A 27,530-nucleotide genomic window follows, 5' to 3' on the forward strand; every position below is an offset into this window, starting at 1 on the left:
AGTATTGATAAGTTAGCCTTAAAAAGATAAAAACACATTTTAAAGCTTTTGACAATGAATCAAGTGCATGAATCTAAAAATCATATGAATATGGAACCTGAGAGAAAAGGTTAGTTTGATTCATTTTAAAAATTACAATAAGCCTTCAGTTGGTAAAATTGACTCCAAATGAAGATGGAAAATACTAGACTACTAACTTTTAGTATTTTATTTGAAATTAGCATCATAAATGACCTTAGCCAATAAATGTACAAAATGGATATAAAATTAATGTCGTGTTCATTTCCTGGCTGGCTCTCATCTCCCTCAAAATAAAAGTCTGTTTCTGGTCTCTTTGACCTCCTTGAAGCACAAACACACAATAAACAGTAGTATATTTTATCAAATCACTCTGGGGTATATCTGACAGAAACCTGCTTGTATTAACATGACTGAACTCTGACTTCTCCAAACTAAACTCACTACAAAACTAAACCACTTCTTGTGTTACTAAACTGAGACAAAGGGGAGGGAAAGGAAGGTAAGTATCACAATGCATAGCTGAACCATTCAACATAAATAAACATGTCATTTTCACGAGTGACTGCAGAGCAAGGGAAAGAGCATTCCTTCAGAGCAGACTACTGAGTAATAAAAGATCAAAGGTCTGTACCTCACAACACTATAACTAAAAATGTGGTTTTTTCCTTGTGACCTTCTTTGTGTGAGGAATGAAGTGTGCAGGGTAAAGGTAATTACTTAGCAAAGCTTCAGGCACATTGTGCTCCTGCAGCTGACCAGAAAACGTCTTCCTATTCTGTTTCATCAACTGTTGTACCAGGCAGCCTGGGCTCCTACCGACGGCCACAGCCGTCTGGCTTGTGTCAAAGCCAGTGCACAGGAAGAAAGGGAGTGATGTCACTCTGCAGGTCAGGCAAAGAACAAAGATGCATTCTACAATTAGAGCTGAGAGCCTCAAATACCTGGGCCCTCCAGCGGGATGTAAGTATGGGATTTAATGTTTCTCGACTGTGTTGTCTTTATTTCTACCCAAATAGCTAGAGCTCCATCTAGTGGCAAGTTGGTTCTGCCCAATTTTCTTTAAAAGCAACCCCAGGAAGTGCTGTATTAGCAAATAAACTTATTAAGACTGGTCACATATTTTTACACTGAGGAGTCAAAAGAAGCATGATTTGTTAGAATAGTTTTCGTTTTTAAATCTTACAAAGAATTCTTTTAATGTATCAGGACTTGGTACATCTGTAATTAATTTAATGCTTACAAAGTAGTGTGGTCCAGGAGGTGGTGCAGTGGATAAAGCATTGATTGGACTCTCAAGTATGAGGTCTGAGTTCAATCCTTGGCAGTACATGTACCAGAGTAATGTCTTGTTCTCTCTCTCTCTCTCTCTCTCTCTCTCTCTCTCTCTCTGTCTCCCCCCCCAATCCCTCTCATTAATGAAATAAAGTAGCAGAGTAAACAAATCCTAATTTAACAGTTGATGATTTCCCTGATGATTTTACCTGCTAGGTACTCTTATAAATAACTCGCATTTATTATCTCTTTTAGTCTTCATGACCTTATGAAGCATATGTTATCATTTTCCACGTAGAGACTGAGGCATAGGAGTTTGCCCAAGATTGTACAGCTAGTAAGAAGCAGGGTCCATAAAGAACTGCACTGAATTATTTAATAGACTTGAAGTCAGACCATGTAGCTCCAGTGCCAATGCTCTTGCCCATTAGAACTGGGGAAGAAAAAGCATGAGACTTATCAAACACACTCTAAATACTCTGATTCTATGTTTCCCTACTATTGAAGGATAATGTGACTGGAAATAGACATCTAGTATTCAATTAAATAAAGATGATTTGAAATTTATTTCCATTGACACCAACTAGAAAAACTGGGAAGTTAAGAAAGTAAAAAGTCTGGAATGGGCAGTGGTACATTGGTTGAGCACAAGGGCTTGGGTTCAAAACCCCAGTCTCCACCTGTAAGGGGAAGCGTCACAAGCAGTAAAGCAGTGCTGCAGGTCCATCTCTCTGTCACTCTCTCTCTCTCTGTCCCCCTTCTTCTTAATTCTTCTCTATTCTATCAAAGAAAAAATAGCCACCAGCAGCAGTGGATTTGTCAGACATGATTCTTAACCCTGGTGAAGAAAGAAAGAAAGAAAGAAAAAAAGGAAGAAAGAAAGAGGGAGAGAAAGAGAGAGAGAGAGAAAGAGAGAAAGAGAGAAAGAGAGAAAGAAAGAAAGAAAGAAAGAAAGAAAGAAAGAAAGAAAGAAGAAAAGAAAGAGGAAGGAAGAGAGTAAGAGAGGGAGGGAGGGAAGAAGGAGGGGGTGGTGGCGGCACACCTGGCTGAGTGCACATGTTACAGTGGGGAGAGCTTTGCAAGTGGTGAAGCGGGGCTGCAGGTGTCTCTTTCTCTCTCCCCTCTACCACCCCCTTCCCTCTTGATTTCTCGTTGTCTGTATCCAATAAATAAGTAAAGATAACTTTTAAAATTTTTGAGAAAGGAAAAAAGGAAGGAGAAAGGAAAGAAAGAACAAAAGGAAGGGAGGGAGGGAGGAGGAAAGAGAAAGAAGGGGCAGGCAGGGAGGTAGGTGAAGGGTGGGAAAAGTCAAAAATCAAAGTTCTACATTTGATTTTCAGCTAGCTACATCGCCAGCATCCTCCTTTTTCTTTTTCACCTTCAAGAATCAAACAATCCAGTGGTGATTCTCCTGAAACTTCAAGTTTCAATTTGGCAGTTTTTATATTATGTGAAATAATCCAGTCAATTTTGGTATCCCCTGTAGTGCCAAACATGCTGTCAAATTCTCTTAAAAAAAAAAAAAAAAAAAAACTTCTAGGGGCAGGCGTGGACAAGGACTAGCAACAGCCAAAAGATTGTATCTGTGGACAACTGGATAAAGCAACATAAAACACTCAGAATCTCACAAGGTTTGAAGAAATCCACTGAGCCACAAGTGTGTGCAGGCATGCGTGGTATATAGGCTGGGACACTTTCAAGGCAAAAAGAGCTTGAACTAGGAGTCAGCAGTCAGCAGCCAGGGCCGTTTTGGTACAGACACAGAGCAAAATACAGGCTGGGTCTGAGAAGGGATTGGAAATTGAGCAGCCTGCCTGACACAGAAACATAGTCACAGTGCCACCTGCTAGCTGAAAAGAAGAAGCCATGCTTTGCTGTTCTATTCAAAAGCAAGGACAAGGACAAAGTATTTCAGACTGCTAGGGAAAGGAAGAACCTGACATACAAAGGTAGAACCATCAGGCAAATTTCTCATCACAAATCCTACAGGCAAGAAGGGAGTGGAATGAAATATTCATAGTATTTAAAGATTAAAAAATGCCAGCCATGAATACTCTATCCTGCCAAATTATCCTTTGAATATGAAGAAAAACTAAAATCTTTCCTAATACACAGAAACTGAAAAAATTTACTACCAACAATCCTGCCTGGCAATAATTACTAAAAGAAGTCTTACATTTAAAAAAAAAAAAAGGAAAAAAGGGAGGGGGAAGGGCAATAGCTCAGTGGGTTAAGCACACGTGGCACAAAGTGCAGGGGGGACCTGTACAAGGATTCAGGTTTGAGCACTGGCTCCCCACCTGCAAGGGGGTTTGCTTCACAAGCAGTGAAGCAGGTCTGCAGGTGTCTATCTTTCTCCCTCTCTGTCTTCCCCTCCTCACGCCATTTCTCTCTGTCCTATCCAACAACAACAAGAAAGGCAATATTCTCCAGGATCAGTGGATTCGTAGTTTAAACACCAAGCCCCCAGCAATAAGCCTGGAGGGAAAAAAACAAAAAAAGGAACTCCAACTCTAAATGAAATGATCTTTGGTATCAACAGAATTGAACCAGTAACACAATAGAAAAAGAAAAAGCAGATACACAGAAAAAGGGAGGGCAAAATGGCAAAATGGACAGGGTAAGACTAGTGTTTGTGAACTAAGGCCAACTATCAAAGACCTAGGTATTAAACCAGAAACTCTAAAATTCTAATCTCTGCCACACCTTGGATGAAACCTGCAGAAAAAGTGTTGAGTGGGATGAGTGAGGAAGAGAGGGATTAGTATTGGTTGACCTCACATGTAGGCTGAATTCAAGAGACAAGGTTAAAAAAGGGAGAACATGGGGTGAATCTTGGACTAGGGATGGTGGACTGCAGCAAAGCAAGGGACTCAGGGAAGGACTGGGAGAGGGAGACTTGGGGGGGATTTTGGGGTCTTAGTTTGGGAGTGAGAGAATTTTGCAGACACCTGTTATGTGGATCTGGAAAACTGTCCCCATTGTAGACAACTGTACTGTACATTAACCCCCTAATAAAAATGGAAAATAATTATCAGAGCACTAACTTGCTTGCATCTCTATCTCCCTCTTCTAGATTATAAACCTCTTAAACATAAGGATGGCGTCTTCCTCTTTGTATCCTAAGCACATAAAAACTACTCACTTAGAGTGGAATAATGACTATAGCTGATTCTATGGAATTATTTTAGGATTATCATTTCCCACTTTGTTATCTATGAAAACTAAAACGTGCTGGTTGACTGGACTGCAGAAATAGCATAATGGTTATACAAGAGACTTTTCATGCTTAAGGCTTTGAGGTCTCAGGTTCAATCCCTAGCACCACTATAAGCTAGAGCTGAGCAGTGCTCTGGTTATCTCTCTGTGCATATTTCCCTCTGTGTAAATATATTTTAATCTGTTGGTTGAACAGATGCTAGAAGTTCCTATGAAGAAGTGGGAAACTGCAGTCTTAAAGATCCAGAGAAAATTTAAATGTCTTAATTTCCTTAAAAATATCTACCTGGGGGTCACGTGGCAGCACATCCAGTTAAGATCACATAATACTAAGCACAAGAACACATGCAAGGATCTGGGTTTGAGCCCCCAGTTCCGCACCTATCTTTTTTCTCTCCCTCTCTGTCTCCCCCTCCTCTCTCAATTTCTGTCTTACCAATTAAATTAAAAATTTTAAAAATGGCCTCCAGAAGCAGTGGATTTGTAGTGCTGGTACCGAGCCCCAGAGATAACCCTGGAGGAAATAAAATAAAATAAAATAAAATAAAATAAAATAAACCCTTCTCTTCCCAGAACTCTGACATCTACTAAAATCTCACTTTTATAAAATTCTACTAAAGGCAGTTTGCTAGTTTGGGGGTTTGAGTTTATATTACATTATTTTATTTTATTTTATTTTTATTTTGACCAGGTATTATCACTGTGGCTTGGTGCTGGCACAATGAATCCAATGTTCTCAGTGGCCACTTGGATAGGACACAGAGAAATTGAGAGAGGAGGGGCACTAGGGAGAGACGAAGATATACACTTGCAGATTTGCTTTATCACTTGTGAAGCATCCCCCTGCAGCTGGGGAGCAGGGGCTCAAACCTGGGTCCTTTCACATGGTAACTACATGCACTTAACCAGGTGCATCACTGCCCTGTCCCAAGTTTGTTTTTTATTTACACTTTCCCTTTAAGTTAAACAGTGAGCTGCCAAAGAGATAATACAAACAAGGAGTCCCAAAAACCCACAAAGCTAACTAGCTCAGAAGAAAGGAGCTGATCATTCTAGTGGGTTTAAAGTGTCAAATCTAAAGGTCAAATCCCTTTCCAGTAAATGCCAAAGACATGTCTGCATTAGTCAGTTCTCAAACCTAGTGAAATGGGGCAGGGTGGTGGTGTGCCCAGTTATGCAGACATATCAAAGCTAGTAAAATGTCCCTACCCACCCCCCCTCGCCCCCCCCCCAAAAAAAAAAAAAAAACACTTCAAGGACCTAATAAGACTTGACAAGTTTGAAATTTATCATGACTAAACCAAAAAGACTTGGACCCTGATGACACAATCACAAGATAAAGAACATTCTTTTAACTACAAAGAGTATACATGGGGGGGGGGCATTTTTTTTATTGTTACTGTTTTTCTCATTTCATTATGAATAGAAAAAAATTATTATGGGCCAGCATTTAAGAACTAGTCTAGACATCTACTATAAAGACCCTACTATCTTACAATTTTGTAAATCAATATTAAGTCACTAATAAAATAAGAGAGAGAAAAAAAAAAAGAAAAAAGAATGTTCTTGATGGCCCAGGAGGTTGTACAGTGTAAAAAACATTGGACTCTCAAGCATGAGGTCATAAGCGCAATCCCTAGTACTGCACATGCCAGAGTGATGCTATGGTTCTTGTTCTAAGTAAATAAATAAATCTTTTTAAAACATTGTTCTCTCTGTGATATACATACAATTGGATGTGACTCAGCTGTAAGAGAAGATGAGATTTTGTGTTTTACAACAACATGAGTGGAACTGCAGTGGATCACATTAAAAGAAATAAGCAAGAAGGGGAGGGACCCATTCTGGATTATTTTACTCATTTTATTTAGAACGGGACTAAAGAAATAGAACAGGGGAGCCAAGCGGTGGTGCAACTGGTTAAATCCACACATTACAGTGTACAAGGACCCAGATTTAAGCCCCTGGTCCACACCTGCAGGGAAAAGCTTCATGAGTGATGACGCAGGGCTGCAGGTGTCTCTGTCTACCTCCACCTCCCCTCTCTATTTCTCCGTCTCTATCCAATAATACATGAATAAATAAATATTTTCAAAAAGAAATGAAACAGGGAAATCTATCAATACATTAATAATCCATAGTCTACTTCAGCAATTCTAAATATTCAAATTGGGGAGAGAGATTAAAGGGGGGGTGGGAGCACAGTGCCTGCTGGTGGAGAGTGATAGCACTTTGGTAATGGGCAAGGTGTGCAGACACTTATTTGGGAGATATGTGAAACTGTACCCTAGTGACAACAACATCACAAAACATTTCCTCAACAAAAATTATTTATTTCTATATTATTACAAGAGCACTACTTAGCTCTGGCTTATAATGGTGCAAAGGACTGGACCTGGGACCTGGAGCCTCACTCTCCCTCTCTCCCTCTTCCCTATGGACTGCTCTCTTTTTCTACCCAATAAACATATATATTTTTTTTAAATATTTATTTATTCCCTTTTGTTGCACTTGTTTTTTTTATATTCTTTATTTTATTTATCCCCCTTTTGTTGCCCTTGTTTTTTATTGTTGTAGTTATTATTGTTGTTATTGATGTCATCATTGTCGAATAAGACAGAGAGAAATGGAGAGAGGAGGGGAGAACAGAGAGGGGGAGAGAAAGACAGACACCTGCAGACCTGCTTTACCACCTGTGAAGACTCCCCTGCAGGTGGGGAGCCAGGGACTTGAACCGGCATCCTTAGACCAGTCCTTGCGCTTTGCTCCACATGTGCTTAACCCGTTGTGCTACCACCGGACTCCCCCTTGTTGTTTTTTTATTGTTGTGGTTATTATTGTTGTTGTTGTTGGATAGGACAGACAGAAATGGAGAGAGGAGGGGAAGACAGAGAGGGGCAGACAAAGACAGACACCTGCAGACCTGCTTCACCACTTGTGCTTTGCGCCATGTGCACTTAACCTGCTGCACTACCACCGACTCCCCCAATAAATATATTTTTTAAATTTTATTAGTGATTTAATATTGATTTACAAAATATGAGATGGCAGGGGTATAATTCCATATGGTTCCCACCTCCAGAGTTCTGTGTCTCCATTTCCTCCATTGGAAACTGTTCTAGTTCTCTCAAGGTCACAGATATGGGTAACAGATATTCCTATTACTAACTATGTTTATGTATATTTGCCCATTTTTTTCTATGGTCCTGCCTTCTCTTCTAAGTCACACCTACACTTATGCTACTTCAGAATGCCCTTCCTTTTTTTCCTCTTCTCTCATGGTCTTGATGGAATTGGAGTTCAGATCCCTTATCATTTCTCCCCCTCTGGACCAAACTCTCTCCACCATCACTGGTCACTTCCACCAGGAACATGATCATAAGCCCTCTTGTGGGCCTCTCCATCATAAAGCTACAATAGTAGAGACTGCCCCACTCTCTGAAGGAGGCTGGGCCATCCTACACTACCCTGCAAGGAAGACTAGTCCTAAAGTGAGTGCAGCCTAGAAGGCTCCTAGCTGTGACCATGGACTGCAAGGTCAGACTGACAGGGACTCAGAGGTTACATAGGCTCCTGTACTAAATGTGAATATATATGGGCCTTGGGTCAGATCAATGTGGTACACAGTTAATTGTACATACACATTTTCTTCATGTTTTTGAGCTACTCTCTGCCCTAATCCAGCTTTCTAGCCCTAGTCTCAACTCTGACACCATCTTTTATTTTAAGGGTGCAATGGGGTCTTCAAAAAAAGAAGTCAATTGGATGTTAAAGGTAGGAAACTAGATGTATGATAATCATAATATAGGAAATACATGTTGTTTTATAATGCTATATACTTGAAAATGTACATAACATTATAAACCACTGTTTCTTCAATAAAAAATTAACTCACTAGCCTATCTTGTAGTTTGAATGGACCTTGTAACTTTGCATAATTTTGTGACATCATGCACAGTTCATTTGGACAATACTTGTTTAATGTGTTATGTAGATATTTCACATGTAGACACAATTTATTACATAGTATTTAAAATCATATTCATAGACTCAAAGGGTTACTGAAACTAATATCTGGTTCTTTGAAATGATAAATAAAATATATAAACTCAGACTCACAAAAAAAAGAAAGAGAGGAAGCTATGAAAAAAATCAGAAAAGAGAGATGAAATTACAACTGAAGATGGAGAGATACAAAGAATCATACGTGATTATTATGAACATCTCTATGGGAATAAGTTGACAACCTAGATGAAATGGATACATTCCTAGAATCATACCACTTGCTGAGCCTAACACAGGAGGAAGTAGGTAGCTTAAACAAGCCAATCACTTGTTTAGAAATTAAATCAATCATCAAAAATCTTCCCAAGAAGGCCCAGATGGCTTTACTAACAAATTCTATAAGGCTTTCAAAGAACAAACACCTATTATCCTCAAACTATCCCATAAAATTGTAGAAGGACAAATACTACCAAACATGTTCTATCAGGTGAACATCACTTTGATCCCTAAGAAGGAAAGGGCTCTACCAGAAAAGAAAATTATAGACCTATATCTCTGATGAACACTGATGCAAAGATCCTGAACAAGATCTTGGCAAATCAAATCCAACAACATATTAAGAGAATAATTCATTAAGACCAAGTGGGATTCATCCCTATGGAACACCCACAAATCAATGTAATTTATCATATTAATAAAAAGAAACAACATGGTCATATCCATTGATGCCAAAAAGTCATTCGTTAAGAGCCAACACTCATTTATGATAAAGACCCTCCAGAAACTGGGAATAGAATGACCAATCCTCAACATAATAGAAGCCATTTACAACAAACCCACAGTTAACATCATTCTCAATGGGGAAAGCTGAAAGCTTTCTCTTAAAATCAGGAACCTGAAAAGGATGTCCACTATCTCCACTGTAAATTGAGGTCCTCACCACTGCAATCAGACAAGAAATAGATATCAAAGGCACACAAATTGGAAAAGAAAAAACCAAACAATCACTATTTGCTGATGACATGATATTATATGGAGAGAACCCCAAAAACCACAAAAAAAGACTTACTGGAAAAAATTAATAAGTTCAGCAAAGCAGCTGAATACAAAATCAGTACTCATAAATCTGTGATATTTCTGTATACAAACAAGGAATCAAGGTAAAGAGATATAAAAGACTCAATTCCATTTACAATTGAGCCCAAAAAGATAAAATGACTTGGGGTAAATCTCACAAAAGAGGTGAAGGACCTTTATAAGAATAAAAAATATAGGACATTGATCAAAGAAATAGAGGAGACATAGAAATGGAAGAGCAGGGAGTCGGGCTGTAGCGCAGCGGGTTAAGCGCAGGTGGCGCAAAGCACAAGGACTGGCATAAGGATCCGGTTCGAACCCCGGCTCCCCACCGGCAGGGGAGTCGCTTCACAGGCGGTGAAGCAGGTCTGCAGGTGTCTTTCTCTCCTCCTCTCTGTCTTCCCCTCCTCTCTCCATTTCTCTCAGTCCTATCCAACAACAACAACAACAATAATAACTACAACAAAAAAACAACAAGGGCAACAAAAGGGAATAAATAAATAAAATAAATATTTTTAAAAAAAAGGAAGAGCATTCCTTGTTTCTGGATTGAAAGAATAAGCATTATTAAAGTGGCCATTCTCAGGACCATAAACTAAGTGGATATATATATCAACCCGTATCTGTGATCTTGGGAGAACTACTGCAGCTTCCAGTGGAGGGAATGGGCACAGCACTCTGGTGGTGGAAACAGGGTGGAATCATATCCCTGATATCTCATAATTCTGTAAATCAATAATAAATCACTAAAAAAAAAAAGAGAATCTGCACATTCATTCCAATCAGACTTTGCTACCCTTTTTCTTATAATTTGACCAATCATTCCCAATTCTTCCTTGAAGTTCATATATCATAAAAAAAAAATAAAATAAAGCTTTTTCCGGGGCTGCCCGCGGCCGGGGAGGACGCAGGTGCTCCGGTGCTGCCGCCTTGTGGTTCCCCGTGCGCGCCCCGCATTCAGAGATTGGTCCTTTGCTCTCCTGGCACCCCCATCTCTCTCTGCACCCCCACCCCCAGCTTCTCTCTGGTAGCCTCTGGCCCGCCGCTGAGAGGGGCGCTCTGTCCAGTGCGATTCCCGCCAGAGCGACGTCCTGTGCTAAAGGTACTGACTGGGATGAATGTGACTTGGAGGCATTCTATATCCTGTATAAGGATAAGAATGGTGCTACACAGACACCAAAGTGGTTTCCATCCTGTCGCCCCTCTGGGATCAAGAATTTTAACTGATCCAGCTAAAGTTTTTGAACACAACATGTGATCTCTGCTCAGCCCTGGATTCTGGTGGTGCTGGGGACTGAAGCTATGACCTTGGAGCACAAAGGAAGAAAGTCTTTTTGCATCACTACTATGCTATCTCTCCTGCCTGCCTGTTCCCTTTTTAAATAGAAAGATAACAAGCTAAAATGAAGCCCAGAAAGGTGATTTATTTTCCCTTTTCCTTAAAGTTCAAAATCTGTGCAAAAGTTCACCTAGTTATAAGAGTTTTGTATTTTTTTTTTTAACAGGGTAAGTGGTGTGACAAAATAAATATTGTTTTGGGAGTGGGGTGGTAGCGCAGCGAGTTTGGGCGCACATGGCACAAAGCGCAAGGACCTGTGAAAGGATCCTGGTTCGAGCCTCCGGCTCCCTACCTGCAGGGGAGTCGCTTCGCGGGCGGTGAAGCAGGTCTGCAGGTGTCTTTCTCTTCCTCTCTCTGTCTTCCCCATCTCTTTCCATTTCTCTCTGTCCTATCTAACAATGACGACATCTGTCCTATCTAACAATGACGACAACAACAATAATAACTACAACAATAAAAAAAAAAGGGCAACAAAAGGGAAAATAAATAAAAAGAAATTTTTAAAAAGTATTGTTTTAGGAAAATTAATTTGACTCTGTCGTCAAGCTTGTTGGAGCTAGACATTATAGGAGAGATCTTATTTTTAATATTTTTTAAAAATATTTATTTTTGTTGTAGATATTGTTGTAGTTTTTGGTGTAGTTGTTGGATGGGATAGGGAGAAATGGAGAGAGAAGGGGAAGATGGGGAGAGAAGGACACCTGCAGACCTGCTTCACCGCTTGTGGAGCGACCCCCTGCGGGGCAGGTGGGGACCCAGGGCCTCCAACCAGATTCCTTACACCTGTCCTTGCGCTTCGCGCTACGTGCGCTTAACCTGCTGTACTACCGCCCGACTCCCTATAAGAGAGCTCTTTTTTAGTGCCAGAAATCAAACCCAGGACCTAGCACATGAAAGGCCTGAACTCTGCCTGCTGAGCTACCTTCTTGCTACAAAAAGTCTTTATTTTTTAATAACAAATTACAGCTCCTTGTCTTCACAGCAATTCTGAGTTGGCCCAATCTTTTTTCATGTGATAGAGATTCTCAATAAATGTTTAATGAGAAAATTGAGTATTAATTTCTTGCAGCATCTGTGACCTCGATTTCATTTTGTGCCCAAATGGGAAAGCAATAGTTTTCTCTGTATTTGTAGAAACTGATTTACTAATAAAAAATAATCAACTGAAAAAAAAAATAAAATAAAATAAAATAAAATAAAAATGGCCATTCTACCAAAAGCAATCTACAATTTCAAGGCAATCCCCATCAAAATTCCAATGGCATTTTTTAAGCAAATTGAATAACTTGTCCAAATATTTGTGCGGAACTACAAAAGGTCACAAACTGCCAAAGCACTTCTGAGAAAAAAGGAAAAATATGAGAGTATTACACTCCCCAACTTCAGTTTTTACTACAAAGCATTATCAATTAAAACAGCATGGTACTGGAAAAAAAATGGACACTTAGGTCAATGGAGCAGAATCAAGAGCCAGAAGTGAGCCCACACATATACAACCACCTGATGTATGACAAAGGGTCCAAAACCATTCAGTGGAGTAAAGAAGAGTCTCTTCAATAGATGGTGCTGGGAAAATTGGACAGCCACATGCATAAAAATGAAACTGGGGTGGGGGGTTGGTACACCGGGTTTAGCACACATAGAACAAAGCGCAAGGGCCTGTTCAAAGTACCGGGTTTCGGGCCCCTGGCTCCACACCTGCAGGGGGGTCGCTTCACAAGCAGTGAAGCAGGTCTGCAGGTGTCTATTTTTCTCTATCTTCCCCTTCTCTCTCAATTTCTCTCTGTCCTATCCAACAACAACAGCAGTAACAACAACAACAGCAACAACAACAACAATGGAAAAAAGAGGGCTTCCAGGAGCAGTGGATACATAGTACAGGCACTGAGCCCCAGTGATAACCATGGAGGCAAAAATAAAGTATTTCCATTTTTTCATACAGAATGTTAAAGAGATACAAACTCAAATCTCAGGACAATAAAACTAATATGAAAATACTTTATCAAAAACATTCTTTTTTTTTTTGGCTTTAAAAATTTTTTATTTATAAAAAGGAAACATTGAACCATAGGATAAGAGGGGTACAACTTCACACAGTTCCCACCACCAGAACTCCATATCCCATCCCCTCTCCTGATAGCTTTCTTATCTTTAACCCTCTGGGAGTATGGACCCAAGATCATTGTGGGATGCACAAGGTTGAAGGTCTGGCTTCTGTAATTGCTTCCCCGGTGAACATGGGTGTTGACATTCTTAACTGAAATACAAACAAACAAAAGTCCATCTTCCGATTAGACTATTAAATACTGTCCTTTTTTTCAGGATTCCTATTTTGTAATGCATCTTGTCAAATACAGGGATTTATTCATGTTCACATCAATATTTTAGATTTCTTTCTAGCACCTTTATTCATGCAAAGCATGCATTTTACCAAAAGCTACAACCCAGATCCCTAAATTTTTTTTAATTTTTAAAAATTTCCAAAAGCAGAAGGTATATAAACAAACTCTTTTAATTACTGTAAAAATTACTTCAATTTCTTTCAGTTTTTGACAGCTTCACGTTCTATTTACATAGTAAAATTTGAGCCTGCTTTTCCAGTACTTGAGTTCACTTTTCTCACACTGACTAGTTAAGTTTCCTTTGTCAAGCTTCACTCTGAGCTTCCCTGAGTTTTTGTTTTTTTAAATTTATTTATAAAAAGGAAACACTGGGGGGAGGGGGGAGGGCGGTGGCGCAGTGGGTTAAGCGCACGTGGCGCAAGGCGTAAGGATCCCGGTTCGAGCCCCCGGCTCCCCACCTGGCAGGGGAGTCGCTTCACGGGCGGTGAAGCAGGTCTGCGGGTGTCTATCTTTCTCTCCCCCTCTCTCTGTCTTCCCCTTCTCTCTCCATTTCTCTCTGTCCTACTTAACAATGACGACATCAATAACAACAACAATAATAACTACAACAACAATAAAAAGACAACAAGGGCAAAAAAAGGGAAATAAATAAAAAATTTTTAAAAAAGGAAACTGACAAAACCATAGGATAAGAGGGGTACAACTCCACACAGTTCCCACCACCAGAACTCCGTATCCCATCCCCTTCCCTGATAGCTTTCCTATTCTCTTTCCCTCTGGGAGTATGGACCCAGGGTGGTTGCAGAAGGTGGAAGGTCTGGCTTCCAATAGCTTCCCTACAGCACTACTAGAGGAGTAGCTGACACGCAAACACTTAAATTACTCCTTCTCTATGCAATATTCCAAGATTATTTGTTAATACCTCCCTTTACTTTTCTATGAAACACCATGCCATTTTCTTCTTCCTGTACCAGAAATCATTTCTCGATCTCTTGGAATATTACCTTCTGTAACTTCCAAACATCAATTACATTCCAGAGCTACTCCTTCAAAACTGTACATCATTCTTACTACTTAAGATCTCATGGATTCTGACAACCTCAACCATCATTTCAGAATAGATAACCACAAAGAGCTAGCTCCAACACTGAACCAAGATCTAATGCGGGAGTCAGGTGGTAGCGCAGCGGGTTAAGCTAAAGTGCACGTGGCGCAAAGCACAAGGACCGGCAGAAGGATCCCAGTTTGAGCCCCCTGCTCCCCACCTGCAGGGGAGAAGTCACTTCACAGGCAGTGAAGCAGGTCTGCAGGTGTCTGTCTTTCTCTCCCCTCTCTGTCTTCCCCTCTTCTCTTCATTTCTCTCTGTCCTATCCAACAATGATGACATCAACAACTATAACTACAACAACAATAAAAAATAAATAAAATACACACACAAAAAAAAATCTAATGCAATGTCACATTTTCTAATACCTAATGGGTATCTTCAGCTTACTTTTTTACAGTATATTCTAACTTACATATACATTGTGACAGCATTACATTGCTTAAAGAAAAACTCTTTTAGGGGACTAGGAGGAAAGTTTTATATCACTTAAAGAATCTTTATGGGGATAGGTGTCAGCAAAGTAACACTCTGTCATGCACAGACCAGGGTTGGAACCCCCAGCCACTACATGGAAGTACCTGCACAGAGAAAAGTTTGTGAACAGAAGAATAGTGCTGTGGTGTCTCTCCTTTTACCTTTATCTCTGTCTCTTAGTCCCTATCCAAAAAGAATTGAAATTAATGAAACTACTAGGAGCAATGGAGTCATGTAGGAATGGAAACTCAGTAAGAACCTAGTGGCCAAAAAATACACTTTAGCACTGTGTGCACTTAACTAGGTGTGACACCACCAGGCCTCAAAAAATGTATTTTAAAAAAGAAACACTGGGGAGTCGGGCTGTAGCGCAGCGGGTTAAGCGCAGGTGGCGCAAAGCACATGGACTGGAGTAAGGATCCCGGTTCAAGCCCCAGCTCCCCACCTGCAGGGGAGTCGCTTCACAAGCAGTGAAGCAGGTCTGCAGGTCTTTCTCTCCCTCTCTCTGTCTTCCCCTCCTCTCTCCATTTCTCTCTGCCCTATCCAACAATGAAACAATAATAACTAAAACAATAAAACAAGGGCAACAAAATGGAATAAATAAATATTTAAAAAAAAACACTCTATGGTCCAGGAGGTGGCGCAGTGATAAAGCACTGGACTATCAGGCATGAGGTCCTGAGTTCAATCCCCGGCAACACATGTGCCAGAGTAATGTCTGATTCTTTCTCTCTCCTCCTATCTTCTTCGTTGATAAATAAATAAAATCTTTATAAAAAAAAAAAAAAAAGAAGAAACACTCTTTTGTTCCACTTTTACATGTTATTTAAATCTTTCTCTTCTGTACATCTTATTGTGATAATGGGATGCATTGGATCGACCTTCCCGTGGTGCATCCCGTGAGTACCCATCCATTGGGGAAACTGACAATCCTTCCTAGCCGACTGAATCCACATGGATCCCAGTCACTTTCAAAGCCAGCAACAAGCAGCTCCTGACAGCTTTCAAGCTGTTGGTCCTGCTCTTTGCGTCCTCCAACTTAATGTTGAGGGGCTGTCCTTTGCCAAACGCGTTCTTATTGGTCAATTGGCGATACAGCATCAGGCAGATGTTATTACAGACAGACTATGACCCACATAGTCAACGACTGCCACCTCTCCAGATTCAAAGGAGGTCTCGAAACTTTACATCAGGCTCAACCTGACACTGTTGACTGGCTACGGAAGAAGGGCAAATGCTAGAAGAAGAATTGTGATAATGTTACTAATGATAGTTATTCTTAAGGACCTGGACAAGGTAACTGTGTGTGTGTATATATCATAATATCATTTAGCCATCACATCAACCTGAAGTGGGGATTTCTTTTTTTTTTTTTTACCTCCAGGGTTATTGCTGGGGCTCAGTGCCTGCACTATGAATCCACTGCTCCTAGAGAGCTTTTTTTTCCTTCTTTTTCCCTGTTGGGCAGTACGCCAGCTCCCCCCTGCTCCATTGCTTAAGGCTATAGTCTATTTACATAATCACTGTTTTACCTGAGACCCACCCTGCCTGCAGGGCACTGGTTTAATCCCACTGGTTCAAACTCTCTTTTCACTCGGCCCCCTTTCCTAGTCACACCCTGTTTTCCACCAGTTAATCCCCACTGGTTTGCACTCTCTTTTTGTTCCGCCCCCTCTCCTAGTCACACCCTACCACTTCCTTCTTGGGATGTATAAAAGAATCTTCTTTTCTGATTAAACACACATTGGATTGCCTTCCGGTCAGAGTCCCAGAGTCTCTCTCCTGCGACCAACATGAGTTCCTGATCCCTCTCCCACTCAGCAGCCTAGGTTGGCGCCAGTCAAGTTCTCTCCAACCCAGAGAGCACGTGCTCGGGAAGAAGCACCTTCAGGCTATCCTGGAATTTCCCCTTTTGTTGCCCTTGTTGTTGTAGCCTTGTTGTGGTTATTATTATTGTTATTGTCATTCGTTGTTGGATAGGACAGAGAGAAATGGAGGGGGGAGACTGAGAGGGGGAGAAAAAGACAGACACCTGCAGATTTGCTTCACTGCCTGTGAAACACTCCCCTGCAGGTGGGGAGCCAGGGGCTCGAACCGGGATCCTTATGCCGGTCCTTGGGCTTGGTACCATGTGCGTTTAACCCGCTGCACTACCGCCCAACTCCCTAAAGTAGGAATTTCTATATGTGGAAGTCATTAATACTAGTCACCCAACATTTCTGGCTCTCTATGTTCCAATCATATGGTAGGTATAGACTTACTGGGCCCCTTACAGGTTAGTGGGACCATGTAACTAGTTCTATTCAATAATTTTTTTGTAAGGTAGCAGCAGGGTATGAACTCAGGACCTTGCAATTCACCGGACTGGGCTCTCCAAACCCATATTTTATTCTTTATTTTTTGGAAAAATGCAAGAAGGAGAGATAGGCACAAAGAAAGAAAAGAAACAGGGTTGGGAGATAGCACAATGGTTATGCAAAAGACTTTCATGTCTGAGGCTCCAAAGTCCCAGGTTCAATCCCCAGCACCACCATAAGCTAGAGCTGAGCAGTGCTCTGGTAGCTCTTTGTGTATATCTTTCTGTAATACGTGCACTCAACCAGATGCGCCACCACACAGCCCTGTGTATATCTTTCTGTATCACTCTTTCATTAAAAACAAATAAAATATTTTTAAAAAGAGAGAGAAAGGAAAGCCACCTCAGCACCCTCACAGTCCAGGGAGTTCTCCTATTGCCACCCATGGTGCTCCTATAATGGTTCAAGGCTGGATCCCAGTGCCTCATGCACAGCAGGGTTTGTGCTCTACTTGGTGAACTATCTCCCAGGCCATGAGCAATAATTCATGAACATAAATGATCATGTATGTCACTGCTAAGCCACAGTACTTGTTAGTGTAAAACTCTCCAGAAATTCTTTTCCCTCTCCAACAGTGGCCAGCAAAGTTCTAGACTAAGGAGACGTGGAAAAACACTAACACTGGGTCACAGCAAACATAGAATACAAGCAAGAAATAAACATTCAGTGTTTTTTTTTTGTTGGGGGTGGTTGTTTGTTTTTGCCTCCAGGGCTATCGCTGAGACAGGGTGCCTACACTATGAATCCACTGCTCCTAGAGGCCATTTTTTCCCCATTTTGTTGCCCTTATTGTTGTTACTATTGTTCATGTTGTTATTGTTGGATAGGACAGAGAGAAATCTAGAGGAGGGGAAGACAAAAAGGGGAAAAGAAAGACACCTACAAGTGGGGAGCCAGGGGACTCAAACCCAGATCCCCGTACTCGCACCATGTACACCCAACCTGCTGCACTACCATCTAGCCCCCAACATTAAGTGTTTTAAACCCTAGGAATTTGGGGACAGAATCTGAAAAAAATCACGTTAAGCCAGAAGGAGCAAAAGGTATACTAACTGATATCACTTATATGTGGAAACTAAGAGGGGGAAAAAAAAAAAAAAAGACTACAAGGTGAAACCTGAACTGGGTATGGTGTGTACTACAGCAAAATAAAGGAGTTTGGGGGAAGAGGAAGGAGAAAGCATCAACACTATGGTGAAGGGAGACTTGAGTGGGTGGTGCATGTGATGTACAGATATCTACCATGAGGAGAGACTGTATCCATGAGTCAACAACTGTCCTGTAAACCACTATTTCTCCAAAAGGGTGTTTGAAAAAATAAAAATAAACACAGTGCCCTGATTTTAGTAAGTCTTTAAATATAAGGGGGAAAAATCCATTTGACATGGAGCTAGAAAAATCTATGACCTAATGAAAAAAAAAAAAATACAGTAAATAGCTCATTATTTTGACCTGAAAGTAAACACTATGTACACAGTCATATCAGAAGACACTATGTACACAGTCATAACAATTCTGATTGGCTTTAAAAAGACAAACTTTATAGGACAAAGATTTGACCGTGCTACAAAACTGTATGTAAACATCAATAATGTTGGGACATTAATGTAATTAGCATACGGCCATGAGCCTGTAGAGCAAACAACAGACTTAAGCAAACCCACAAGGGATTGTGTGTTTACAGGAATTTATTTAGGAGAGCGTCTGGCGGAAATTGCTCTCTCTGTTCCTCCTGCCCTTGCCTGCTTGCCTTCTCCCGACTGCCATGCCACTTCCTTCCGGGAACATGTGTACTCAGATGTTGGTAACTAGCTTAAAGACTCATGACTCCCCGCCATCATGACTAGTCGATCTTTGCCCCTTCTCCTATTTTGCTGCTACGGTTTTTATGTACCTAAATAACCGGGGATGTAATAAACCTCCCATTTGTTAAACTCCAGCCAAAGCCAAGCAGAAGCTTTTTTATTTTTTTAATTACTATACAGGAATTTCACTTTATAAAAGAAAAAGTGTAGAAGGCAGAACAGTAGTACACCTAGTTAAGTGCACACTGCCATGCACAAGGGCCTGGGATCATGCCCCTGGTCCCCACCTGTGGGGGGCAGGCTTCAGGAGCAGTCAAACTACTGCAGGTGTCTCTCTTTCTCTTTCCCTCTCTATCCCCCTTCCCTCTCAATTTCTCTCTGTCCTATCAAAAAATGAAAAACAAAAAGAAAAGTACGTAAGAAAATCTAAATGGGGGTGGTCCAGGAGGTGGTGCAGTGGTTAAAGCATTGGATTCTCAAGCATGAGGTCCCAAGTTCAATCCCAGGCAGCACATGTACCAGAGTGATGTCTGGTTCTTTCTCTCTCTCCTCCTATCTTTCTCATAAATATATAAATTCAAAAAATATGTTAAAAAATAAAATAAAATCTAAATGGGGCCAGATGGTAGTGCACCGGGCTGAGCGCACGTTACGTGCAAGGACCCAGGTTCTAGTCGCTGGCCGCTGGCCCCCCTGCTTTGCAAGTGGTGAAGCAGTGCTGCAGGTGTCTCTGTGTCTCTCTCCTCTCTACTGGACCCTTCCCTCTCAATTTCTGACTGTCTCTATCCAATAAATAAAGATAATAAAAAAAATTAAAAGAAACATAGAAAATCTAAATGAAGGTCAGAAAAAAAATAAGTAAAGGAGACTGAGGCAAAGACAGAGAGGAAAAATGTGTTGCAGCTCAGGAGCTGGCACAGGGTTAAAGCTTTGGACTCTCAAGCATGAGGTCCTGAACTTGATCCCCCACATGGCAAGTGCCAGAGGGATACTCTGGTTCTTTCTTTCCTCCCCCTCCTCTTTCTCTCATGTTAATCAGTAAGTGGGGGGTGGGGGGGAGCTAGCAAGCAAGAGAGAACTTGTTAAAGCAATCTGATTAAATCCCATGCCTGGGGCTATAAACTGTAGTGTATATACATATCACTAAAAGATTAGTAGTAGTATTTTATTTTGCCTCCAGGGTTATCGCTGGGTTCGGTCAGTGCCAGCACTACAAACACACTGCTCCTAGCTGCCATTTTTTTATATTTGTTGTTGTTGGTGTAGCATTGTTGTTGGATAAGACAGAGAAATTGAGAGAGGAGGGGAAGATAGAGAGGGGGAGAGAAAGACAAGACACCTGGAGGTCAGGAGGTAGCGCAGTGGGTCAAGCACACATGGTGTGAAGTGCAAGGACCAGCATTAAAAAGTCCCAGTTCAAGCCCCAGCTCCCCACCTGCAGGGAAGTAGCTTGACAAAGCGGTGAAGCAGGTCTGCAGGTGTCTTATCTTTCTCTCCCCCTCTCTGTCTTCCTCTTCTCTCTCCATTTCTCTCTGTCCTATCCACCAACAACAACAATGGCAGCAATAACAACAATAAGGGCAACAACAAAAATGGAAAAAGATGACCTCCAAGAACAGGGGATTCCTAGTGCAGGCACTGAGCCCCAGCAATAACCCAGGAGGCAAATAAACAAACAGACAAATAAATTAATAAAAGATAGACACCTGCAGACCTGCTTCACCACTTGTGAATTGAACCCCTGCAGGTGAGGAGCCTGGGGCTCAAACCAGGATCCTTGCACTTTGCACTTTGTGCACTTAACCCACTGCGTCACTGCCCAGCCCCTCTAAAAGATTATTTTTAATGAGTCTTAATTTTTAAAGTCCTAAAATATGTATCCTTAAATTATTTTTCAAATATTTAAGCCAGAACTTCACCACCATTACAGGAATAAAAAGGTTCAGCATTAGAAAATGCAAACAAATATCTGCTCTTATGTCAGACTTTTAGCACCTCTCTCTTCCAACTTTAAGTTATGTCACAGAAACTAAGAAAATCATGAAGTAAAATTTTCATAATGGTATGTATTTTGTCTTATATTTAATATAGCTGACAAAGTGTTATGAAAATAAACTATATCTATTCCACCGAAAGTAAATCTTTTTTTTCTAAGCAATTTATTTATTTATTCATGAGAAAGATAGGAAAGAGAGAAAGAACCAGACACCACTCTGGTATATGTGCTGCTGGGGATTGAACTCTGGGCCTTATGGTTGAGAATCCAATGTTTTATCCACCGTGCCACCTAAAAGTAAATCTTTTATTTTTTTAAAAGAACATTAGTTTTTTTAATTTATTTATTTTCCCTTTTGTTACCCTTGGTTTTTGTTTGTTTGTTTGTTTGTTTTAACTATTGCTGTTATTGATGTCATTGTTAGATAGGACAGAGAAAAATGGAGACAGGAGGAGAAGAAAGAGGGGGAGAGAAAGAAAATCACCTGCAGACCTGCTTTAGCACCTGTAAAGCGACTTCCCTGCAGGTGGGAGTGAGTGTATTTTACAGATACCATTATGCAGAACTGGGAAAAATATGCCCATGTGTAGACAACTGTGCTGAAAATCATTAAACCCCTAGTAGCATGGGGGGTGGGGGCAGCTGTCCCATATGCATTTTCAAACTCCACCGAATCTAAAAACTAAATCTATTCATTTATAACTTTCTTTCTTTCTCTAATTTACTATTTTTTTCAAGTTCCTGATCTGCTCAAAAAGCACTTCCAGTCACCCACTTAGTAAACCTCAAACTAGGGAGCTACCCTCCTAGGTTTTCTACTTTAACCATTCATATCCAATCAATACCAAGTGCTACCAATTTTGTTTGCCAGACACTGCTCAAACACATCCTTTTCTTTTCACCTCTCATCTAGAACATCCTATGGTCTCTTATCCTCCCACCTCTAACCTGATCCCTACACACTGCACAAAAGCACTGTATACTAACTCTGACCATGTCAGGAACCTGCTTCACTTCTTTCAGCAGCTCATCAACACCTCCAGGTAACAGTTTAGCCAATCTACCCTGGTTTACTAGTCTTTTCCCTCGATCCTTCTGTCTCGGCCTTTCCATCTGGAAGTCAGCCTGGAGCAGTGATGCCCCCAACAGTGGCAAAATAAATAAATGCAGAAGATGCATACTGAAGCTGCCAAGATACTTTTTCACCAAAGAGGAATTTATGAAGGCAATCGAATGAGGAAATTCGTAAGGGATGTACATTAGTCTTTAGAACTAGAACGGTATGTGATGCACACACACATATCAACTTAAGTTATACTGGCTTGTATATCTTTAGTCCAATGAGTAGTGAAGCTATTTGATAATAGGATTGGTTTCAAAGAATACCCAACTTAGTTATTAAACAATGTAAATTTTTAATAAAATAAAGCAATAGGAATTCAAATTTTATTAAGGGGCAAAGAAGATAGCACATAGGTTGCACACAAGATCTGCATACCCGAAGACCCAGAAGTTCAAGTTCAATTTACAGAATACCATATGCCAGAGCTAATCAGTGTTCTAGTGTCTTTCTCAAAAATTTTTAAAAACTAAGGTAACAAAGGACTGGTAAAATAACTCACTTGAATAGTGTTTTTCTTTTAATGTGACCTAGGTTCAAGCCCGGCCCCCAGCACATTGAAGGAAGCTTCAGTTCTCTCTCGTTCTCTGTGTGTGTGTGTGTGTGTGTGTGTGTGTGTGTGTGTGTGTACACACACACACACACACACACACACACACACATATATATGACAAACAGAAAAATCTAAAAATGACAGAAACTTAAACATGCTTAAACAAGGACCAGTAAGATTATCCAAGAGCTCAGAAAAACTTGAAGACATTATATTTTCTATATAATAGAAAATAAAATCAACTAGCTATTTCAGAGGAAATTTTAAGCTATACAAAAAAAAAATTATTAGATGGGGCCGGGTGGTGGCGCACCTGGTTGAGCGCACATGTTACAATGCTCAAGGACCCAGGTTCGAGCCCCCCGGTCCCCACCTGCAAAGGGAAAGCTTTGCAAGTGGTGAAGCAGGGCTGAAGGTGGAGAGAGGAGGGGAAGACAGAGAGGGGGAGAGAAAGATAGACACCTGCAGACCTGCTTCACCGCCTGTGAAGCGACTCCCCTGCAGGTGGGGAGCCGGGTGCTCGAACCAGAACCCTTACACTGGTCCTTGCGCTTTGTGCCACCTGCGCTTAACCCGCTGTGCTACCTCCTGACTCCCATGATTCCACTTTATTTATTTATTTATTTATTTATTTATTTATTTATTTATTTATTTATAAAATGGAAACATCCGGGGGTTGGGCGGTAGCACAGTGGGTTAAGCACATGTGGCGCAAAGCGCAGGGGCCGGCGCATGGATCCCGGTTCAGTTCGAGCCCCCAGCTCCCCACCGGCAGGGGAGTCGCTTCACAGGCGGTGAAGCAGGTCTGCAGGTGTCTACCTTTCTCTCCCCCTCTCGGTCTTCCTCTCCTCTCTCCATTTCTGTCCTATCCAACAACGAACAACATCAACAATGGCAATAATAATAACCACAACAAGGCTACAACAAGGGCAACAAAAAGGGGGGGGGGGCGGAAATGGCCTCCAGGAGCTGTGGATTCATGGTGCAGGCACCCAGCCCAGCAATAACCCCGGAGGGAAAAAAAAAAAGCGCAAGGGCCAGCATAAGGATCTCGGTTCCCCAACTGCAGAGCAGTCGCTTCACAAGCGGTGAAGCAGGTCTGCAGGTATCTTTCTCTCCCCCTTTCTGTCTTGCCCTCCTCTCTCCATTTCTCTCCGTCCTATCCAACAACAACAGCTATGACAACAAAAACAACTACAACATGCACAACAAGAGCAACCAAATGGGAAAAATAGCCTCCAGGAGCAGTGGATTCGAAGTGCAGGCACTGAGCCCCAGCAATAACCCTGGAGACAAAAAAAAAAAAAAAGGAAACATTGACAAAACCATAGGATAAGAGGGGTACAACTCCACACAGTTCCCACCACCAGAACTCTGTATCCCGTCCCCTCCCTTGATAGCTTTCCTATTCTTTAACCCTCTGGGAGTATGGACCCAAGATCATTGTGGGATGCAGAAGGTGGAAGGTCTGGCTTCTGTAACTGCTTCCCCTCTGAACCTGGGCACTGACAAGTCGATCCATACTCCCAGCCTGGCTCTCTCTTTCCCTAGTGGGGAAGGTCTCTGGGGAAGTGGAGCTCCAGGACATATTGGTGGGGTTGTCTGTCCAGGGAAGTCTGGTCGGCATCATGCTAGCATCTGGAACCTGGTGGTTGAAAAGAGAGTTAACATACAAAGCCAAACAAATTGTTGACCAATCGAGGCTGGAATAGTGCAGATGAAGAGTTGGGAGGGGGGTCTCTGTTTTGTAGATAGCTAGTAGGCATATTCTGATTATATTCCAAAGGGCCTGTGTCTATACTAGTGTGGTTTTTTTTGTTTGTTTTGTTGGGTTTTTTTCCTGAGCCTGAAGTCTGATATGCAGGAGGATCCTAATTATTGTCTGAGGAGATGATGTCATGGCTAGAAGAAGGACCAGAAAGCTGGATCAGGGAATAGATTAGCTCCCAAATATGAGAAAAGTGTATAAATATTGTTGATCATAAACCCCACTGATTTGATGTGATCTGGGGCCCATATTCAGCTTAAGAGGCTATGTGACCTCTGCAACCCTGTAGATCTGAGCTAATTCTACTTTTTTAAAGAGATGCATTTACTAGGGAGACAGAATTAGAGGACTTCTCTGTTATATGCAGTGCTTAAGATCAGACTCAGAACTTTCTCCATGGGAGTCCTGCACTACACCACTGTGCCACTTCCCCAGTGCTGTCTCATTTTTGGACCCACTCTGCATGGTTGTACTGGGACCAGGGCTCTTGCACACTCAGAATGCTTGTTTCCATTTGGCACTCTCCAAATCACAGACTGTCCCATACTGCCATTCCACAAAAGTCATGTAATGATCAGAGGCTCCCTTATCTGAACATACAGGGTGCTACGTTGTGCATAAGTTACAGGGGAGGCAGGAGGGAGGTCAAGCCCAGTTCCTTTGCCAATTCACTGTAAATTACCATAAGACTAGGCTCCAAGATATACTGAGGTTCCTTACCCCTTGTCATATCTAATCTCGAGGACTATGTTCAGGGAAATGGATCCCTAGTTCTCCTTAGTTATACAGCACTAATTTAAAATAAGGTCAGTATCCCATGATAGCCATTATAAATCTCTCCCAAGCTTAGATTCTCTGACAATCAGGTAAACTAGAGAAATGAAAGAACAAGTATAAAAGTTAGAGCTCTCTGACTTATACAATGGCTATTCTAATATTTTTAAAGACTAATATATAGTAAGGCTTCTTTTCTTTCTTTCTCTTTCCTTCCTTTCTCCCTTCCCTCCCTCTCTTCCTTCTTTCTTTCCTCACCAGTGGTGGTGTTGAGGATTGGTGTTGAGGTGGTGATATTGAGGACTGAACCTGGGACCTTTGGTGCTCCAGGCTTAGAAGTCTTTTTGCATAACCATGATGCCAACTCCCCAGCCCAAGGTTTATTTTCTGTGTTGCCTTAATTTCCATATATACATATACATATATATATAAGTTGGCTACCTACATTTTTGAGTCTTTAAATAACATGATTGACCCAAGAAACCATAAAGATTCATTGTGTGATTCATAGTAACAGAAGGTGGTTTTGGCTACTACAGAGAGTGTTGTTGGTGTGTCCTGGTATGAAAATTATTTACACCATGTCATCTTAAAAACAAAGAGTAGGTTCAAGCCCCCGGCTCCTCACCTGCAGGGGAGCAGGGGAGTCACTTCACAAGCGGTGAAGCAGGTCTGCAGGTGTCAAAAAAAAAAACAAAAAACAGAGTAACCTAATTTTCATATATCTGAAAATACAGTATGTTTTATATTATTTTTTAAATTTATTACCCATGTGTCTGTGTGCACATGCATGCACCAGAGCTTCACTTCTATGTGATTCTGCTCTCCTGGTGGACTTTTATTTTTTCCTTTTAATTTCAGATAGAGACAGAAAAACAGAAAAAGAGAAAGGAGAACCACCACAGCACTGCTCCATCATTCAGGAAGCTTCCCCTGGGACCATGTGTGATGTCCCCATATGGTACTAAAGGCCCGATTCCAGGTCCTTGTGCATGGTAAAGTATGTGCACTCCCAGGGGCATAGCTATTTCCCAGTCCCTGGCAATACAACTGTAATAGTCCAGTCCTGGAATATATCTGAAAGGCATGAAAGAGGCAACTGTCGTTGCATGCTGAAGGTTTTTTTTTTTTTTTCCTATCATTCCACAATTTCAGTTATAGCTCAAATTTTCAAACAAATGTCTACTAATATTATACTGCAAAAGGACAATGAACCATTGAAAACTGAGGCCAGAACCTCCCTGAAAATATCTCTAAAGCAGTCAAGTGTTGAGGGCTGGGCAGTAGTGCAGCGGGTTAAGCGCAGCTGGCGCAAAGTGCAAAGACCGGCATAAGGATCCCAGTTCGAGCCCCCAGTTCCCCACCTGCAGAGGGAGTCCCTTCATGGTGAAGCAGATCTGCAGGTGTCTATCTTTCTCTCCCCCTCTGACTTCCCCTCCTCTCTCCATTTCTCTCTGTCATATCCAACAGCAACGACAGCAATAACAACAACAACGGACAACAGGGGCAACAAAAGAGAAAGGATGACCTCCAGGAGCAGTGGATTCATAGTGCACTGAGACCCACTGATAACCCTAGAGGCAAAAAAAAAAAAAATCAAGTGTTGTCTACAGCCTTTACAAGTCATAATTTTCACGTATGCACTTTCCAAACATATGGGAATGCTTTAATGCTTTAAGAAAAAAAAAAGCTCAATTTTGTAGTGGCAGTTTATTACTAATATATATTTTCTTAGTCAATTGTTACTAAAAACACAACTATTAGCATATGGGAGGGTCTCCTTTTAAAAACTGAATTGAAATTATTCTTAACACTGTATATGGAACATAAATGTGTCACTTTAGATAAATGTTATTAACAATTACCATGTTTAGAAACTTAAAATCAAGGAGTTGGCCGGTAGCGCAGCAGGTTAAGCACAGGTGGTGCAAAGCATAAGGACTGGCCTAAGGACCCAGGTTCGAGCACCCAGCTCCCTACCTGGAGAAGAGTCGCTTCACAGGTGGTGAAGCAGGTCTGCCAGTGTCTATCTTCCCCTCCTCTCTTCATTTCTGTCCTATCCAACAAGGACAACATCAATAACAATAACTACAACAATTTTAAAAAAAAGGGCAACAAAAGAGAATAAATATTAAAAAAAAAAAAAAAGAAAGAAACTTAAAATCAGGGAGTCGAGCAGTAGTGCAATGGGTTAAGAGCACATGGTGTGAAATACAAGCACCTGCATAAGGACCCTGGTTCGAGCCCCCGGCTCCCCACCTGCAGGAGAGTGGCTTCAGGTGGTGAAGCAGGTCTGCAGG

At 41.3% G+C, this 27,530-nt stretch overlaps 1 protein-coding gene across 3 annotated transcripts in view; it reads right to left on the bottom strand.

Annotated features, from left to right (window-relative positions):
• Positions 1-27,530, bottom strand: part of MSRB3 (methionine sulfoxide reductase B3) — a 187,869-nt gene that overhangs the window by 149,996 nt on the left and 10,343 nt on the right. Inside the window, exon 2 of one of the 3 annotated variants that reach the window (XM_060194988.1) lies at positions 739-902. The exons of the other annotated variants lie outside the window; for them this stretch is intronic. The gene's annotated coding sequence lies outside the window, so the exon portion shown is untranslated. The remainder of the gene's footprint in view (positions 1-738; positions 903-27,530) is intronic. 3 annotated transcript variants of the gene reach the window in all.

The sequence above is a fragment of the Erinaceus europaeus genome, chromosome 7 (assembly GCF_950295315.1).
Source record: "Erinaceus europaeus chromosome 7, mEriEur2.1, whole genome shotgun sequence".
NCBI lineage: Eukaryota > Metazoa > Chordata > Mammalia > Eulipotyphla > Erinaceidae > Erinaceus > Erinaceus europaeus.